Source organism: Solea solea, chromosome 14 (assembly GCF_958295425.1).
Source record: "Solea solea chromosome 14, fSolSol10.1, whole genome shotgun sequence".
Classification (NCBI taxonomy): domain Eukaryota; kingdom Metazoa; phylum Chordata; class Actinopteri; order Pleuronectiformes; family Soleidae; genus Solea; species Solea solea.
Window position 1 is genome coordinate 23619601 of NC_081147.1, and position 19512 is coordinate 23639112.

Here is a 19512-nt window from a genome sequence, read left to right on the forward strand (position 1 = left end):
GCAGCCAGGATAAATCGATGCTTCCATCAAAACAACTGTGCATGTTAATTTATCTAAAACACATTCTATCTATCTATCTATCTATCTATCTATCTATCTATCTATCTATCTATCTATCTATCTATCTATCTATCTATCTATCTATCTATGTGCTTGCTCATTTGTCACAAACTGTTTGTAACCAATCCCACTCAACACGACGTTTAATGTAGATCACAGCAGACTTTGCTGAATCATTTAAAGCTCCTGATGAGTGTCTTGTCCGGCTTGTGCCATCATGTCGTAGACAATACAAACCTGCTTTGTAACAAATAAATATTCCTGATCTAATCAATACAGCGAGACATTAAACAAATGTAATGTTTCCTTTTGTTCTGTTCTCTCACTTCCACTGTGACAGGGTTCCTCTTTGCAATGAATGGAAACGCCTGGCATGGAACACTCCCTCGCTCGTTACAACTCGCTTCCCCACATATCAGTGTATGCTATAGCTGTGGCTGTCACCGGGGTAATGGATAGCTGCAATGGATAGCAGGAGAAGTAAGATAAATAAAATAAAATATTGCTTTGCCACTGGGCTTCGTTCAGACTACTTTAACTGGCACACACGTCTTCCTGCTGTCAGCACAAAATCTGAGTGGGGAGAGCAGGTAGGCCACATTATCAAGATATTAATCATTGGGCGGGATGGTAAAGTATGCTGGAGCTGCTAAGTCTCCATTCACCCTGTTAGAATTCCTCAGACGCTTCTCCACTTATCTCGAAAATCCCATTCCTATTTGTTCTCCTCCTCCTATTCAATTAAATGCAATTCCAGCAAAAGCGCATTTCTGTATCTTCACCATTATCCCTCTTTATTAGGTCAAAGTCCCGTAAAAACCTCCTCCACAAACTAATTGAGTGGTTACATGTGAAATTAAGCTTCTCGGATCACCTTCTGGATCATGGCATTCCGTAAGCGCTTCACATGTTTAAGAAAAAACAGTAAAAAATAAATGGTCTCAGTTTGTTATCAAAAAGGGAAACTGTACCGTGTTGCACAATGTTTCAGTTAACTGGTTCAGTCAGTGTGCTGAGAGATGGAAAGTCATTGGTGTTGACACATTTTGACAAAGGTGTTTACACCATGGTGGGCCAATCTCATAAACTAATCTTGACAATAAATTTGCTAATTAAGCCTCCGAAACGAGAATACAGCTCAAAGTAAAACAAAAATAGCTATATCCCTATAGAGTTGAAGCCAGTGCAGTTTTTTTTTGTTTTTGTTTTTCCTACTAACACATGCAGCGCCTTTTGTGCCTCTAATAGAATTCCAGGGGTGTGTTGTTCTTTGAATAAGATTTGGGTCGATTTGCATCACAATGAATCACTGTCACATCACTTTCTGTGAAAATCAGATGTGATTTTAGTATCTAAACAAAGAACAGCAATTTGGACTGCCACATATCTAATTTGCGCACCTCCCACCATTACACATGACAACTTGCATCAGCTGCAAGTCGCCCCGGCGTCGTGCCTCTGTGTTAAGACAGTTGTTGTCATGCTGTGGGACCAGTGTAATGTCGAGCGACATTAATCTGAAAATTGCTTCTTCTACCTGTGTTGACGTCAATTTAATTAAATTTAAACCACATATAATGCGCTCAGATTAACTCTTATAGTGTACATTTCATGTTTTTTTTTATCTTGTGCTAAGCAAATGTGTCCATAAAATAAATCTAATCCATTTAGACTTTTGTATGAGAGATCTATGGTGTGTGTGAACAATAAGACTTTTAATTCCAGAATGATTCAAGCTAGATATGTTTTTTTTTTTTTAAATGTATTGACAATATGTTATTTTATTACAGTACTTGGCAAGTTCTAAATGTTAAGAAAAAAAAAAGGCTTTACGGGTTTTTTATTTGTCACACGTTTATATTGTAAAAATAATGTGCAGTCAAATGTGGGGTGGGGGAGGCACTAAAACTGTGCTAAAAAGGCTATAGTGTGCAATAAGAAGTTATTAGAATAACAGTTAAAATGTAGGCAAGGATAAAAAATCACAAGATAACATAATGACAAGAAAAATGAGTGTTGCCCTTTTGGCAGGTGGGCGGTGTGGTTTCCTCGGTATAAAGAAAAGGTAAAATCTGCACATACTCACAGTGGTACGTGTAGAATAAAATAGTTTTAACCCATTTGAAGATATGTTAATGTGCAGGGTGGTGTATGGGATTCACAGAGTACAATGCACTAGACAAAGCCATGGATAAGGTCAGAGACACAGTGTATAGCTGTGATGCGAAGGAAAGCCTGAATACAGTAAATATTTAAAACAAGTCACAGGTCAGGTGGATAAGTGGCATTATATGGAGCTCAAAGTGTGCTCAATAACTTCTTGAAAAAGCTTCCACACTCTCAAGATATCTCTAAAACCACATTGAACTGGAAAAAAGGTTTTTGTACGTGAGTCACGTGTTCCTTCAGATGTTTGAAATTACTCTAGATGTAATAGTCAATCAGTATGTATAGTTCCCAAGTGTGTATTGTAATAAACCCTTTTCACAACACCTCAAATGCCAATGCCAACAATATTTGACCTGATGACAAAAGTTGAACAAAAACAAGTAATGCACACACAATGGCCCACGCATTGGCCCAGGCCTGCAGCTCCTCCCCAGAGGTGCAGAGAACTTTTAATCTCATTAAAGTAAGATTTGGAAAGACAACTTGAAAGATAAGGGTACCATGGAGAGTCGGCTGCCTAGCACCACTGCAATTCATCCTTCTCAGCTACACGAATAAAGCTACTTATTAAGTCCTTGAGGGCGACGAGGGTGCAGTCAGGAATGCTCCACCGAGTGACAGTTTTAAATAGCAGCTTGGTTTCGACAGCTGCGGTCTTGTTAAGAGTGGCAACACAATCATGACGAGACGGGGACCATTGATCCTTTTTTTTTTGTGTGTTTTTATTTTGTTTTTCTCTTATCTATGCATAGAATGGGCAGTGACGTATCAATGAAAAGAGCAAGGACGAAAGGGAGCGCGTCTCTTAAAGTGATTCATCCGTGAGAACAAACTGTTGAACAAAAAAAATGTAATGTGTAATTTCTGGTTAATATATTGTCCAGGATCCCTCTGCCATTTGGGATTTGGTTTTAATATTCATTGTTTCTACCTAAATCAATTCATAATGTAAGCTGATGGGGAAAGTAGTGGGGATAGAAAAGTATAACAGATTTTTAACTGAAGGAGCTTCTTTTTCCTGCTGTTAGGAATGTTTTATGGCTCACACCTCTACACTTCTATGACTTGTTTTTGCCTGATGAGTCAACCAGGTCTATAATGAACTCTTAAAGCTGGTAATGGCCCATCTCTGTATGCCAGATATATGAAAAAATTAAATGTGTTCCCCACTGGTAGAAAGATGAATGTGTTGTTGTTGTGATTGTGTTAAAACTCCCTTGCTTCTTACCATAATGGTGATTTTATAGCTAAACCGGAAGCAACAACAACATAAAGAAATGTGTAGGTGTTGTAGTCGATTTAATAGACAATAGGATTTACTATTATTTCTTTTCTTTTTCCTCCCCAAGGTAATGCTATGAAATGGGCGGATAACAAAAAGCACAAGTTGCATGTCAATGTGGCAAAAAGGTATGACTGTAACATGAGTGTTACTGCCTGAATAAAGCCAATAGTGGAATTAATGCACCAAATACTTGAATAATTAAAAAGAAATATGATTAATTTAAAGTCTCTTGTCAGTGATATCTTAATTGGCAGACAGTGTTCTGGAACTGTGCTGTACTTTTTGAAGGAAAAAACATCAAAGTAAATTATAAAGTCTTTCAAGTTCACTCATTTTCTTGACACAGCAAAACTTCTCTGTTTTGCTCATCACGACATTTAAAAGTTGAATATCTGGAAAAATAAACTAAACAAAGAAGGTGATTATTTAGACACTTTCCTACAAGATGTCACACAGTGTAGCTCAGAAATGGAGCGTACACTCACTGTATGACAGCTGGCAGAACAACATGTACAGACCAAAACTTTGTTTTATTCCTCGAGACTCTTAGATAGTTCCAAGTTGTGAAAGTGGCTTTCATGTATTACTTGCCACGAGGATTATGCACAGCAGGTAATAATTCCTCTACAATATGTCGTCGTAATTAGTAATCTTCATTGTGCAGCTGTTGGGATGTTTGCTGTCCCTAAAAAGAGCCCTGCTTCCTGACACGTCTCATTACGATATCAATACATGTTCATGAAAAATAACGCCGACCAAAGCTCATATACTGTGGGGATGCCGAGACAGTATGAATTAATATTAATAACCTCTCTGGACACCTTTTCAGAAATGCCTTTAATCATAATGCCTGGTGCACTATTTCATTTACAGTGCATGTTTTTTTTTTTTTTTTTACTGCAGTCAAGGACTCACCATGTTCTCCTCAATGAGAATGAAATATGTTGTGTAAAAAGCATTTATCTCAAATGAGCTCCTCCAAGCACTGGGACTTAATTAAAAAGGGCTACCTACAGCTGCGTCTACATGCCACATGTAAGACAGATGCCACCAACGTAACCCTTCCACTTTTGGGTTAAACCAGGAACAGAGAACTTATCGTTCCATGAATATTGATATTGTACAATGATCTCATGTTAATTGTAAGTGCACACAGTGATTAATTCCTAATATCCTTAGCATGTTCACTGAAAAAAGTCTGTTTGCCCTTTGACACCTCCTCGGCTGTTCACGGGCATTGATGTCTTAATTATGAAGATGATGGCGCTGATATTAATTTGTTTGGAAATGAGATAATAAGCATGCGGCATCATTATAAGTTCCACGGCTTTTCATTTGAGCCACTGTTGGATGTATCATCCAAACTGCAGTCAATTACTTTGCTGTGCAAGTTACTGTGACCTTATACAAGCTGACAAATGGCCAATTTCTTCACACCCTTTTGCATTCCAGCATGCTTTGCCTTTTCTTATTTACTGCCTACTCTCTAAATGCCACATTTGTTCCTGTTTATTCCCAACGAGGCGTCCTTTGTTTCTTTTTTTTTCTTCCTCTTCATTGAAGCAACTGGCTTAAAAATATTGTTGATAAGGATTTCATTTCCAAAATAACGTTCTTCTGTAAAACATAAACAAAATATTACAGAGTGTATGCATTTCAGTTGAAGAGGAGGTCTATATGAATGTAAATTTAAACTCATAAACATAAATACAATATCTGTAAATACAGCAAGTACCATGTACCCTAACTAAATATAGTTTGGGCTCAGAGCAAGATATGATTTTTATGGTAGTGTAAACCATAATCACCTGAACCAACAAAGTGATAATAGCCTCTTCTTGGCAGTGTTCCTAGCCAATCTCCTTGGGGTAATGACCCCTCATAGCCACGGAACTTGCTGTGGTATGGTTATGCTACACTGCTCAGAGTTTTACCGTCCTTCACACACGCACAAGAGGTCAGGTTCACCTTCAGTCAGGCGTTAAAATGAAGTCCACTCCCTCACCAAGCCCATCACTCAAGACCATTCCAACTCCCAATTGAAGACATAAAATGCAGTGTTATGAGCTGGCTGCGTCATATATTTCCCTGTAAATGGCCAAAGACTAAGTCCATCTAAAAAAAGGCAGAGGATTCATGACGTAATGTAAAGCAGTGGAAGAAATTCCTTCACCCAACTTATAAAAAGCAAAAATGTAGGCAGCCGGGGGTCTCGCTTCATGCAGAGATTAAAGTGAGTGTGCCTTTTTGCCACAAAATATTCATCAATTCCGTTTTTGTTGTAGTTCAAGGATCAATCGCTTTGCATAGCCTTCCCAGGTTATACATACAAATGGATATGCATTTAATCAGAAGGATTAGAGCACAGGGTCAGCCAGAGTGCAGTGCCCCTGGAGCAGTTGTGGGGGCTCAGTTCCTTGCTCAAGGGCAAGTACGACTGTGAAGCTGCAGTCTAACAGATGCACCCTTGGTCAGAGACAGGCATCAGGGATTATTTGTTGGCCCATCTTCAAGAGTAAGGAGTCATGTGGGTTTAAGGGCCCCTCATACCCCTATTGTTGCTGTTTCTGAAGCTGATTTGATTATAAATGCAACAATGTATTGACTGCAGGAAAACAAGTGGCATATGTGACATCATACAACTGAAATCACAATTGGATTCATCCTCTAGTTAATCTACCAGGAACAGGTTGGATAACTGTAAAATTCTGACTGAAATAAAATTGAAAAAGCAGTAACTGCAGCCCTCATATGAACTGCCACTATTTTTATTTTTTTTCGAAAACATTGTATTAATGGTGTTGTTAACACATGGAGAAGTAGAAGAGAATATCACTGTAAGTGCTAAAGCCTTTCTATGGATGCTCCCATTCCAGTAAACATTCTCACACATCTATATAGTACATCCATATTTTTTTTTTAAATTTAAATTACATTTTTATTAAATAACAAGGAGCTTCAGCAGAGCAGAAAGAGCCTCTCTCTTCCTGTGTGTGTGTGTGTGAACGTGAGAGTGTATGATTCTTGGACGGGAGCCATAGGAAATGTGAGACTGAATGTTGATGGTCCAGTGCTCTTGCCCAGGAAGCTGACTCCCTCTCAATCAACCTATTCAAAGTGGTGTATGCTTGTTGGATGCAGCATTGCTCTTCTCACTCTAATGTCCTGCATGACACAGGCTTATTTGCTTTACTGAAATGTATTGCTCGAGCAGCCATTTTCCTATTAGCATTTTCTGCCAGTCATGCCAGCATTCAGCCTGTATCATCATGTAGGTTCTTAAAGTGTAACTAAACTCCACTCCAAAGTGAAAACTAGTGTTTATGGGTATCTAGTATTGTTATTTGTTGATCCAGGTAAAATTGAAATGAATCATGTTGTGATAACAATACCAATGGTCAAACACCAGCTACCGCATTCACATTTTCATAGTGGCTTTCTTCGTCCACTGTTGCTTCACTGGTACACGCTTCCATCACCCTCTTGTCTAATCAGCACGTGGCTCATTATCCCAGACTCCTCCCCCTTATCTCCCTCACTCAGCTCTCAGCCCACTTATTTGGCGTTGGGTGGAGTGAACCTCAGAATAGAGGGCTTAGTGACCCTTTAAAAAATGTTTTTTTTTTCCAGGTGCAGCTGTAAATGCATTATGCTTTATGCTTGTGCTTTATGCTTTCAGCACCATTCTGTTGTTTGCCAATTTTGCAAAGTTACTGTCTGATTACTAAAGGTGATATTTCTACTTGCAGCCTTATTTTATAAAATAGTATAAAACATAAAACAAACCTTTTATGTCTGCATTCTCCATTCTCCTATCATGATGAAGTCAGAATTCAATGTATTGTTTTGAAACTGTCCCAAGTATGTATCCAGTAGTGTTGCTATGTCTATTTCTATATGTGGGTCCCCTACTATTATTGATCTGCCTTCCAGCTCCTTTTCAACTACATTGTGCAAAAATATGCTTTGAAATATTTATTTTCCAGCCCATCCCTGCAGGTCACACACCTGCTGATTTTTTTTTGAGGCAAAGCTGTGTTTGCTCTCACATTGAAGGGCAAAGTAAAATTTACATTAACATGATCCTGGGCCATCCTGGGCCATTGTGGGCCAATGGTGATGACTGTTATTAGCCCATCCAACTGATCCTCATCTGCATGATGATATAAGATGCATGTGTTGGACAAACTTGCTATTAGGTACACATGTGTCATGGCTGCCTCACATATCCTGTCTCTGTTTAGTGTGTCGGTTATGGACATCTTTCGAAATTAAGGTGAATTATCCACAAAATTGAATAAGTAAATTATACAAAAAGCACAGCGGCAGCATGCCATTGACTCAGTCGCCTCACATAAAGCCTTGATCGCTTTTTCTTCTGTGAGCTCATAAATACCCAAAAGCTAATCTCCCCTCCAGTGTTACTGTGTTTTTTTATTTGCAGATTAGGTTGCTCTATATAGTCTGACCTCCGTAGTGTGCCCCCCAGTGGAATACTTATATGTGTATACTATAGCCTAAATTTGTGCCGGTGTTTGCATACCTTACATTCACATCTGAGAGCATCTCTGTGGGAGGACATGATGTACAGTGGATGTATAATTCAGTGAGTAAGGATGGAAAAGGAGACAGGAAGAGAGGAAACTGTCAGACAGACCACATTTGCATTGACCCCACAATAATTCAGCTGCCTGTGCGACTCGTTACTTTGCTTCACGTTTTACATTTTGTTCGTCTTCCTTTGTCCCAACCTCACAAACAGGCCCGACGGTTGCATAAAGCCCCATATACACACAGATCACGGCACCCATAAATAATAGAGCACACATAAATTAAACATTGAAGTTGAGTTTGAGATAGCCACTCACTGTTGGCCAACTAAGACGCCACATTCTTCCCCTCCAAGACTTAATTAGAAGCCTTGCATTTCTTGTATGGAAAACAACAGGAAAACAAGAAAAAAAAACAGGGGAATAATGCCACAGGGAGATTACCCTTTGATTTCCCACACTGCACTCTGCTATTGCAGTGTGCAATAATTGTGGTCTGTAAGAGGACAAAGCCTTGAAAAGGAGCATGTAATAAACACCCAATTTCCACCCTCTTTTATCCACCTGTATCTTCAAAGGTTACCATTCCTTACATCTCCTTCCAAAGCTTCAGTTCCTTCGTGCATATATCTGTTTGCATTTATAGAAGGCTCAGTGCATAGTTATATGTAAACAACATCCAAACACATATAAAACCAGGAATTAAAGGATATATATACATGTGAATATCGAAACTGCAAATGTCTGTTGAGGGATATAATGAAAACAGCACCTGTATGTAATGCTGCGATCAATGGATTGCAATTTTTTTTCAAATATATGCAGTATATATATATATAAATCAGATCTGCTCTATTCAGTCAGTGCACGTGTAACTAAAGGAAACATTATGTCTCTTGAACAAACCCAGTCTGCAGTGCTTATTACAAGTTAAATACATGTATAATTAAAGGTAAAGGCTTCACACACCATGTTCATGTTATTGTCATATGAAAAGTAAAAAAAAAAAAACAATTTACATAATAGATACCTAATCAAGAAAGATAATTATTTATGACTAACAGTGAAATGCATAATTTGTCCCGGCTGTATGTGAAGACATCATGCAACGTTTGCTCGAGTTAAAATGTCCTTGTTCGTACAATACAAATGTTGGATGTTCTGTGTAGAATTCTAGATTGGGCTCATGTTGGTAATTCTAACTCAGGGTACAAAACCACATGTCCTCCCACTACCTTATGGAATTGGTGATATTGTGAATGACATTTAAGATCTCTCACTTGCTGTGTTTTTGTGAAAAATCTGAATGAGGCCCATCTGGTCCAAGTAGGCCACTGGGGATGATAGTGTGGCAGCATGTTAATACGCTCTGAGATGAGGGGGCCGCTGTGCTACAGAGACGATGATGATGGCGCTCTCAGTCACATTCACTCACTTAGCGAACCTTGTCTTCTCCTGATCATTCTTGACAGTAACAAAAGGGGTGAATATTCTCTAATCAAGGCCAAAAATTTTGATCACTCTTGACATGTTCCTAATCAGTCCATGATAGCATTCTGAGAATAGTGTCAGCAGATAATGGCGGGTTAGCCATACTAGACAATGAGAGATGACAAGTTTCCTTCAAAGGTTGCAATTTCACCCTCTGAGAGACGTGACACATGTTCTCACGCAACATTAATTGACTAGATGGGACCTGGGGGTTCTTGTGATTACCTGAGGTAACCTGACAAAGGACCAAGAAAACAAAGCATCTAAAACAAAAAGAGGGATGTTTGGTTTATTGTCATGAGTGACCTTGATATTGAAGATAAGTTGTAGTATTTTAGTTCATATTTAGCTTTGCTGCAGTTTAGCTTATGAATACTGCATGCGCTGCTACTTAGAATGCAAATCCACACAACAGCAATTAGTTGGCATTGCAGTTGGCAAAAGCTTGACAGAAAAATTATCAATCAATATACAGTACTTGCTGGCAATGTGAGTCTATTACTAAGAATAATGGTTCTTGTAGGCGGCACAGCGAGTGTAATAGACAAGATGAATGCAGTATGTTAATCATTCTCATAAATGTGTTTTTCTAGAACTGAAGAAAGTGCACGTGTCTAGTAGACCAGCTGTCTATCCCATTATTTAGAAGAAAATGGTTTGATATCAAATCAGTAATCACATATATACTGTGCTGTGCTACTTTATGTCTGTCTCGTAGGCTTCTCTCCTCAATCCAGTCTTCTTACTGTTTTCTCCTTTTAAAACAGCAGCGAGGCTTTCCATCATAACGCGGCATGCTGTCAGGGCCTACCTCTTTCGGGGAGATTATTTTTTAGCTGCACCCTTTCATATCTGAAAGGGTGCAGCTAAATCTAATAACTATCTTCAGTTGATGTTTGGGAAAGTATGGAACTTCACTGGAGACAAAAAACAACAACCACAACAAACAAAACCCACAAAACAAATCATGTCCTCCCTCCTTAAATGTCAACACGTAATTCCTCAGGATAAACACTTTTTTTTTGCCTGAACCATAATTAAAAGCTCTGTCAACACTAGTCTGCATTGTCACCCTATGCAGACTAGTGTTTGGCAGGTGAGAATGTGGTGGTGTACCCTGCAAGCGTCTTCAAATGCAGTGTGCACTGACGACTGCCTACCTCCCTTCCCAGCTGAGAAAATGGGAGGGTGGTGGAGGAATATGGGCCATTTCCTGCTGAGAGGGGATGTGGAAGAAGCACACTTCATTTACTTTAAGGCCAGGTGGTGTGTTTATTTTATTTTATTTATTTTTTTAATCTTTGATAATACAACTGAGCTTCTGCTAACAACACCCGAGGAAGCACTAATTAATCAGGTGCTGCATTTGAAATGCTTAGGTAAAAACAAAATACCGCATGTGGGATGCAACAAGGTTTGACTGATGCATGTTGAGTCAATTAATCACAGTCGGTCACCTGCGGGAATGTTCACAGGGGGACGAATGGATTGCATAATGAACACACATATTCAATCCTCCTACACGAGAGCTGGCCCCTTTCTTAGCCACAGGCATCACAAAGACATTACAGTAACAGACTGGTACAGAATACATGAAACGTGTCAGCAACTAAATAACTAGCACTGTCAAAACCCTATGGATGTTTTTTGTTTTTTTTCCCTTAAGTGCAAAGTACCCCTTAAAGTAGGTGGTTATAAACATTACACCCAGCTGTTTCAGAGTTGAAACAGCCATTAACTGTTCACTATTAAGTCTCATTTCACTCAAGGTTTTTGCTTTTTTCCAATTGCCTAATTACTGTATGTGCACTTCACTCAGTATTAATGATGCGTATCAGATTTGAGATATTGTCAGTCTTGTTCTTATGGCTGTTTAAACATATTACCTATTAAAAAAGATCCTAATTTCCCTTTCTGCAATTTCTGGCATCATTACCAGTATATTAAAGCTACAAGTGCATGTGTAGGTTGGCGCACAAACATATGCAGCAGCCTGCTGTGGTATCTCACACAATGATACTCAGCTGTAATTCCATCACATTGTAAAACACAGATCTTCCACTAAATGTATACTCAGACTTTTTACATTATACAGACTACTTGATTTTCTTTGTATATCTTATAGCTTATGTGTGCATTCATGCATTTAATGAACTGGGATTTCCAAATGTCATTATTTATATTATAGAGTGCATAATTGCTTCAACTGCTTCTCTATACGTGTTTTGGCTGTTAAGTTATATGACTTTTTGCAGCTTGTACAGAAACTTTGTTTTGCAGGGTAACTTGCAAAAAATGTCCAGTGTTGTTGAGTCGTTATGTCTCCATGATGCAACCTGCTGAAACTTTGGCTCAGTGGTTAATAACTTTAACTACAGCTTCCTTTGGAGTTTTGTTTTCTCCATTACTTTAATTGATCAGAGATATGGCAGTTTACATGGTGACTAAATGTACACATGACTTTAGCAGCTGGATGATCAGCCTGTGCATCCAGATGTATGTGAGGTGGAAAACAAGCACGTCGGGCTTTGTCTCCATAACACCTTCCCTGAAGAAACACGACATCTTGATTTAGATGCACAACACAATCCCGTGTTTGGTTGGCGTCTCCCATGAGGAGCGAGGAGATTAAGATTTAATGGTGATACCAAGGGAATGATACTATCTGTCTGCAGCCTCCCGTCTCTCCGCATAACATCATCTGTGCTTTTTTTCTGCCACTTCCTTTCCAATAAATACAGATGCAGATTCACTTCCGCAGACAGTGCTGCACTCATGTATACTGCATGTGTGCATGATCGCCACGGATTACTGCACACTGCAAAATTGGACACATAAACATGAGATATGATATGAGATTTGATCTGGCAGATAAGGTCTTGACTTGCAAAGTGATGATTGTCAACTGGATCTTCTTCTTTGTTGCGTGAATACTTGATTTGGCAAAGCAAAGATGGATCTGCACTCGACATGGTTGGCAAGAAAAGCATGCCCGGAGGGGATACACTGTTCCACACACTTAAAGAGTGCAATGTGCAGTGCATATGTTATCAAGGCAGTTTTAATTAGATAAAATGAGACAAATGAGAATGGCATCCATTGCCCGTCAAGCGCATGTTGCCAGCATCTACTTACGACATCCTTTGCCAGTATATACATTTAAAATGAATTAGTATGAGTATTTTATAACTCTGTCTCAGTAACAATTCGATCTAGGAGACACAGTAGAATATTAAAACACTGCATTGATTCCATTCATCTGGATAGCCTAACCAAAATCTTATCCCTTACTAACACCCAAACCTAAATCCACAATTCCCATCTTACCTCCTATTGTCATGATCCCTGGGTTGCTCCAGATGCTTTTTCCGGAACATTTATTTAATTTTACTTCCTGTCCTGTTTTCCTCCCTGCTTGTCTGCCCTGCCGTGATGTAATTCACCTGTGTCTTATGAGTTTTTAAGTTTTGTTTTTAAGGTACTTTTCTGTTCATGTTTTATTTAAAAACCAGAACAAAACACAACATTCTGTCTTTGTTTTCTATTTTGCCTATTTTGTGATTAGTTTGTTTTGTTGAAGGCTATTTTTGATCATTTACATTGCTGCATGTGGGTCCTCTACCTTATATAACACTAATGTATGAATCTCAAACAGGACCTCACAAATTAAGTTCTGCCTTTAAGACCACTAGTCCTCATGGGCACCAAAACCTGATTCATTAGGACCACTGATATGTGGTATATATAATACAACAACTAATCCCATTGTTATCTCGGGGAGTATAATAATGCCATTGCATTATTTCAAGAGATGTCCTATGGGTCATATTGTGTAAGGACAAATCAGGACCACTGATGCTTAAAAAGCCAGTGTTTATACAGGCAAAGGTCCCAAGGAGGTAACAAAAACCGAGTATCCACGCACACTAGCATTTATTTAAGTGCACTTTAATAATGTTCAGCTGCAGCCACCTTCCCTAATTCCATATCCTAATGTTGTAAAAGGTTGTAAAATAAAATGCTTTACTTTCTTCTTCCATTTAACACCTAGATCTCATCCCTTGATATGGTGATTGTGCATTGGGCTTCGAGATTTTTGGATTTTGGATTAAAGTGGAGCCAAATTAACTCCTTTACACTACAGTGAATTCCATTATGTTTATTAGGTTGTGACATGCTTGTGAGGAGTTTTTGATTGGATGGTATGATTTAATATTAGGGCCTCACTTTCTGCAGTGTTCACAGATAAGGAATGGGACATTAAACTTCAAGAAGGCTACAAGTAGTGGGCAACATATTTTGTCATCTTGACCTAACAAAGACAACACATTGGGTCATAAATTGTACACTCTCTTCCAAAAAAGAGAATAAAGAGATATGTAATTTTCCAAAATGAACACATAAGTCCTTGAGGAAAAACCACTAGGGCACTGTAAATGCCTGCTGCTTACCACTTTGAGAAGCAATCATCCCCTCAGCCATGGCCTATTCTTTCCTCTCTTCTTTTGCTGTGGTCGTTCCTATTTGCGGTCTTTTATCTATAGGGGTAGAGTGGAGGGAAGAGGCAGAAATTAAAAGAAAATTACAGGTAAGCTCACAAGCTACAAGGAGGATCAATACACAAAGATCACAATTTCAACCCAGTGCTTAGAAATTGAATGGGCATAGCAGAGACATGTCATTAATTGTACAAAGAGTGACAGCGTGTTTGTGGAAGCGCCGCTGTATACTGCTATCCACATTGAGCAAAATCCCCTTATATAAAACATACAGCAGGATTTCCATTTTCTTTGGAACTCACAGTTTCACCAGTTCACGATTGACATTTTTTTAAAACACAGAATTTCCAGATCCTGTTTGAGACCCTAGTAATATGTGTGACCCGCACAGTCTCACACACTGTCGCCATTTCTTTCTGTACCTTAATGAGCTCCCTTATCTCGACTGCAGTAGGAAAGACAGAGGATGGTAATTATGCAAAAGGCGTGCCTGAGGTGGTAATGCTATGACGAGAAAGAGGGAAAGTAGAGAAAGAAGAAGAGAGATATCTCCTCCAGTCCAAAGGCTGAGAGATTATAAGAAAGTCTGACTCAGGACACTCTTGTTAAAACCATTCTTGACACCCGGCACTATTAATATGCCATTAAGAGTTCAAGGACAATAGCCGTCCTGGTTTTTGATCATTTATCCATTGGATCCCCTCGTTAAGCCTGTACCCAGTTCCTAACTGTGGACACAGAATACTGATGGGCCGCGAAAGGGTGATTTCACTGACTTCATTATAACCCCCCGTCCCTGATATTTTGTAGTTGAGCCAAATGTGTTTGACATTCCCTGTTGACAAATGAATAACTTGTTCTTGATGCAAGGCTCTCAGTAATATTTATTTGACAATATTAGACATTAATCATGACACATATTATCAGGGTTGTTTAGTAATGGTATAAGACAGTGGCAGCTACAGGACGAGGTATCTCGGTGCAATCTCACAAACCCGATAATGTGAGACTGTTTGGTTACATTATATTTTGAATGATTCTCTGTTCTTTTGCATTCTGTACCATTTCAATACTGACACTGTGTATAGCTGTGTATTGTTTGTGCTTTCCAAAAGAAAGTAACCCTGGCTCAGATTATAACTTCAGTACATCACCGCAATCAATGTGGTGAAAAAAACATCTCACCAATCCCCAGTCTGCCACAAGCTTGGCCTTGATTCATATAAGGACACATTTGCATGCCATTTGCCAGCTGGATTTAAGATGCACACCAATCAAGACAATAGTGTCTGTCCTTAATTATGTGTCCATTAAGTGTCTTAATATGCGAGAGCACCTGGATGCTGTAATAGACATCAGAGCTTCATCAGCGTTTGTTCTTAACTACCACAGCCCAAAACCAGATAATTGGTGCTTTACCTCGTAATATGGAAAGTGGCGAGGGACAGAAATAAAATGTATTTTTTTCTTCTTCTTCCTATTACACTGATCAGTTGAAAGTGATAGGGTTGGCACCAGAAGTCATTCTTGTGTAGCAAAAACAAGCTCTTGCAATAACTGCATGTGTATGATCTCATAGGTCACAAGTGTCCAGAACGATGCCCAGTTTGAAAATACTGCACTATCCTCATCGGCATCATTGGTTTCTATACATACTCCTTAAAGTTATTTGAGAAAATCATGTGATTTTGTTTTGCTGAACAAAATAATGTGCTTTATTTTACTGTAAAAAAAAAAAAAATAAATAAAAAAAATAATTACCATATTAACTCATCCTTCTGATCCAAATGTTCCTTTCAAAGTCACAAATACGCGGCTAATAAAGCAGAACCAATGACTTTGCACAGCTGGCCATCTTTTGCATGTTGCTTCCGATCTTAAGCTTTTGATTGCTTGTAAATACATGCCTGATTTATACTTCTTTACAGTGTAAAAGCCATTGGGCCTGATGACAACAAAGCAATTAATCAAATTACGTTGCCAATTAAGAACTTGGTCTGCTCCAGTAAGGGTAGGAAAACAATCAGAGGATTGACGAGTGTTTCCCTCTCGGCAGTTAATGTGATAAATCACATCCATCCCTCCCACACACACTATCTGTTTCACATGCTACCATTTAAACGTTACACAAAGTTGTTAGTCCACTGGCCTTTTTACGTAGGTTTTTGTCATTCATTGTGTAAGCGCTCAGGAACTTCACACAATCACACGAGGTGTTGATAATATTATATAGTTTTGTTTTTCTTCCAACAATGAGAGCCCAGTTGCCATGGTGACCAGCAAAGAAAATCCTTCTGAGAGAATATGTATATGTTGAACACACTACAGTATAGGTAAAAAATGAAGATGTATTTATACCATGGAGGAAGAATGCACAGTGGACTGTATTTATATTATTATCATGTTATTTAACATTAGTTAACTTCAATGTGACATTAGAGACTCTGAGGAATCAAACAAGTATAAACTTGTACCTTTACACCGTTGATCCATGACGTCAATTTAAGCTTCCCCAGCTCACTAATTCTTATGCAATATGCGATATAGGCAAATGCTCTTAGACAATATCAAACTAATTATAAACAAAACATTCAACAACCAACACTCATCTCTTAGTATTGGAGCCTTGCATTGTTGTTTCCTCTAAAATTACTGGCATGGGTCATTGTTTGTGGATGACAATGTACACGATGGAACAATATGGAATATGGTATTTAAATATTCCTAATATTAATTCAACCATTTTACTGGGTATTAAAAATTGGTCTAACATGTTATGAGATTCTGGGAGGCTACTGTTCATAAAACCTTTGTAACAATGACTCCAGTAAAACCTAGAGAATTAATTTTAAACTCTGAGACAATCTCCTAATCTTAATTACATAGTTGCTGACAAAAGGTAACTCTTAATGTGGTGGTTAATACAGTTACCGCATGATTACACAGGACTTTTATGCCTGCTGCTGCTGCTGCTGCTGCTGACGTCACTGCACTATTTCAAGAGGTGTCCTACAGGTCATACTGTATAAGGACAAATCCACTGTCTGGTTATTTATGATGGTGGACCTCTTCACTTCAATCTGTGATGTATGGGTTGAAGGATTTGGGATTTTTAGAGGCCGGTTATTCTGGAACTCACATCAAAAGTTGCACTCAAACTCCACCAACAAGCACAAATTGAAACGGGGATACATCTTAAGTCTTCAAGTGCTGACTTGAATCTGCGCTGCACAACATGACTACCTCTATTTGGGAAATAAGAAAGTGCTCTTTCATTGGCAATGTTGATGCTTTCAGCATTCAAGAAAGGCTAATAAATTCATATATAAAAGAAGACTCCTAAACACTGAAGCAACATCATTTTTCTGCTTTATCAACAACAAATGATTGACAGACATGAAACCAATGTACTAAAAGTTCTACTTCCATATAGATCCCTACTCGCATGATCGAGAGCAGCACTTTCAGTAATGTAAAGTAATGGGGAAATGTACTGTATATTGCAATCAATATTGTTATGATAACAAATAGAAGGAAAGGGCTGGATGGATATTTGTTATCAGCACATTACACAGTAGTACACAGAGTATTTTGTTTTCAGTAGTGTTGATTTTGACAGTCAGCTCCTTGGGGGTCTTTGCATCAAGTGGAGCCATTTTGACTGACCTTGGCTCCGGGGTCTTCAGCTTTGACTCCTTAGAGAAAGAGGAGGAGCTGACTGGCTGTGTTTTTAGTCGAGGAAACCGCACCGACGCATGCTGCCTATCTCTTCCTCTTAGTTGGCCCAGTGGCCCGTATTGTCGCCTTAATGAAATGTGGCAACACATGTAGCATGTCCACTTTGATTAAACGGGAAAGCGCTGCCATCTCCTGCACCCCCCGGTGGAATTGTGCAATTTTTGAAAAGGTTGTTTTAAAATGGTAAAAAAAAAGAAGAAAGAGAGCAATAGTTTGTAAATACTATGGTTATTACCAAAATATAGCCTAACATTAACGGATAGACACAATGAGTAACTTGTCGACTGCATGAGCTTCTACCTGATACTGTCACCGCAGGTGGCCACATACAATTCCTGCATCTATAAATTTTACAATTAAGGGAAAAGCTGTATTATGAATTATGCTTTAAAATTTGATATTGCACATTACTAATCCTACTACTAAAATTGTCACCTCTGATTCATATAAAACTTTGAATTTATCATAGACACCTTATTTGAATGAAAGTGTGTGTATATTAATTTGAAAAGACATGAGAGTTCTCATTTGTGGATTTGTTTGCCTCCTGTTTAAGTATAAAATACAAATGCCAGATTGGCAAAAACATAAATAAACATTTGTATAAATGTTCATTTATGCCTGCAATATTATTATACCCTTCTTGTGTTAAGGTATACTGCGTATTTAATTTGGGTCTTTTCTTTTTCATTACTCTTTAGAGCTCATTAAAGCAGCAACTTGGCAGCCAGTGAAGTGGCGTCTTTCTCACAGAAAGGGCTACATTTAGTTTGAAAACTACCTGTGTATAAATTGTGAAGGAGAGACCAAAACTAGGTCGCAGTGCACCCTGTTCATCAGGAGACATTGGAGGCACCTGTGAGGTGTTAGCTCAGCTGTGACATGATGATAATCAGCTGGGCTATATAGGGAGGACGCTTGTGCTGATTAGCCCGGTGGCTTGGGTGCCACAGAGGGGTCAACATCATCAGTTGCTTTTGTAATTTATGTGGGAACGGGAAGTGTCTTTTTAAAAACATTGTGTTACACCTTGTTTTTAGTTATTATCACTTCTTATTTCGGGTCCTTTTTTGGTTTTTTACCTCCTTTAGTGGGTGTAAACCAAGGCTTGTTTTAATTTTCCTTTTTGTCGACATGTTTGCTTTACTTTCTACGAGCACATGGCACACAGTAAGCACACGTCTGCGCTGCCATGGTGCTGCAATCAGAACAATTAGAAAAATAATATGGTTGTGTTTAGCATTAATGTTTTTCTACCGAAAAAAATCTACAATTATCTGTTTTAGATGCACAGAACTATGTAGACACATCATAATACCGTGCTCTCAGACTATAATCTATGGTTATTGTTGGTCCAAAGTGCAACTGGTTTTCACTGCCTCAAGATGGCAATGTGTCTGACTTCATTTCCATTTAACAACAAGATGGCTGCATATGGATATAATATGGATGCAAGTGCATTTGCTGTTTACACAAAGTTGTGGCTGAAACTGACTGAAGACACACACGAGTTGTGCTTGTTGCTGTATGATAAAACACCATGCAAGTTGAGCGTGAACTGTGCAGCTGACATGTGAAATAGAAAATAAACACATAAACACTACAGAGTTATGGTAATTAAGCTGCCATACTAGAACTTTCACAGGCATTGCTATTCCAGTATGTAATGATGTGTTCTGTATTTTTGTCCCATTTCCCTGTGCTTATTATGGTGCATAAT

General features: G+C 38.6%; 1 protein-coding gene across 5 annotated transcripts in view; it reads right to left on the reverse strand.

Annotated features, from left to right (window-relative positions):
• The window catches only part of lingo2 (leucine rich repeat and Ig domain containing 2), a 168658-nt gene that overhangs the window by 55976 nt on the left and 93170 nt on the right, over positions 1-19512 (reverse strand). For 4 of the 5 annotated variants that reach the window (XM_058650558.1, XM_058650557.1, XM_058650560.1 and 1 more), the window contains one exon: positions 14007-14093. The exons of the other annotated variant lie outside the window; for it this stretch is intronic. The gene's annotated coding sequence lies outside the window, so the exon portion shown is untranslated. The remainder of the gene's footprint in view (positions 1-14006; positions 14094-19512) is intronic. 5 annotated transcript variants of the gene reach the window in all.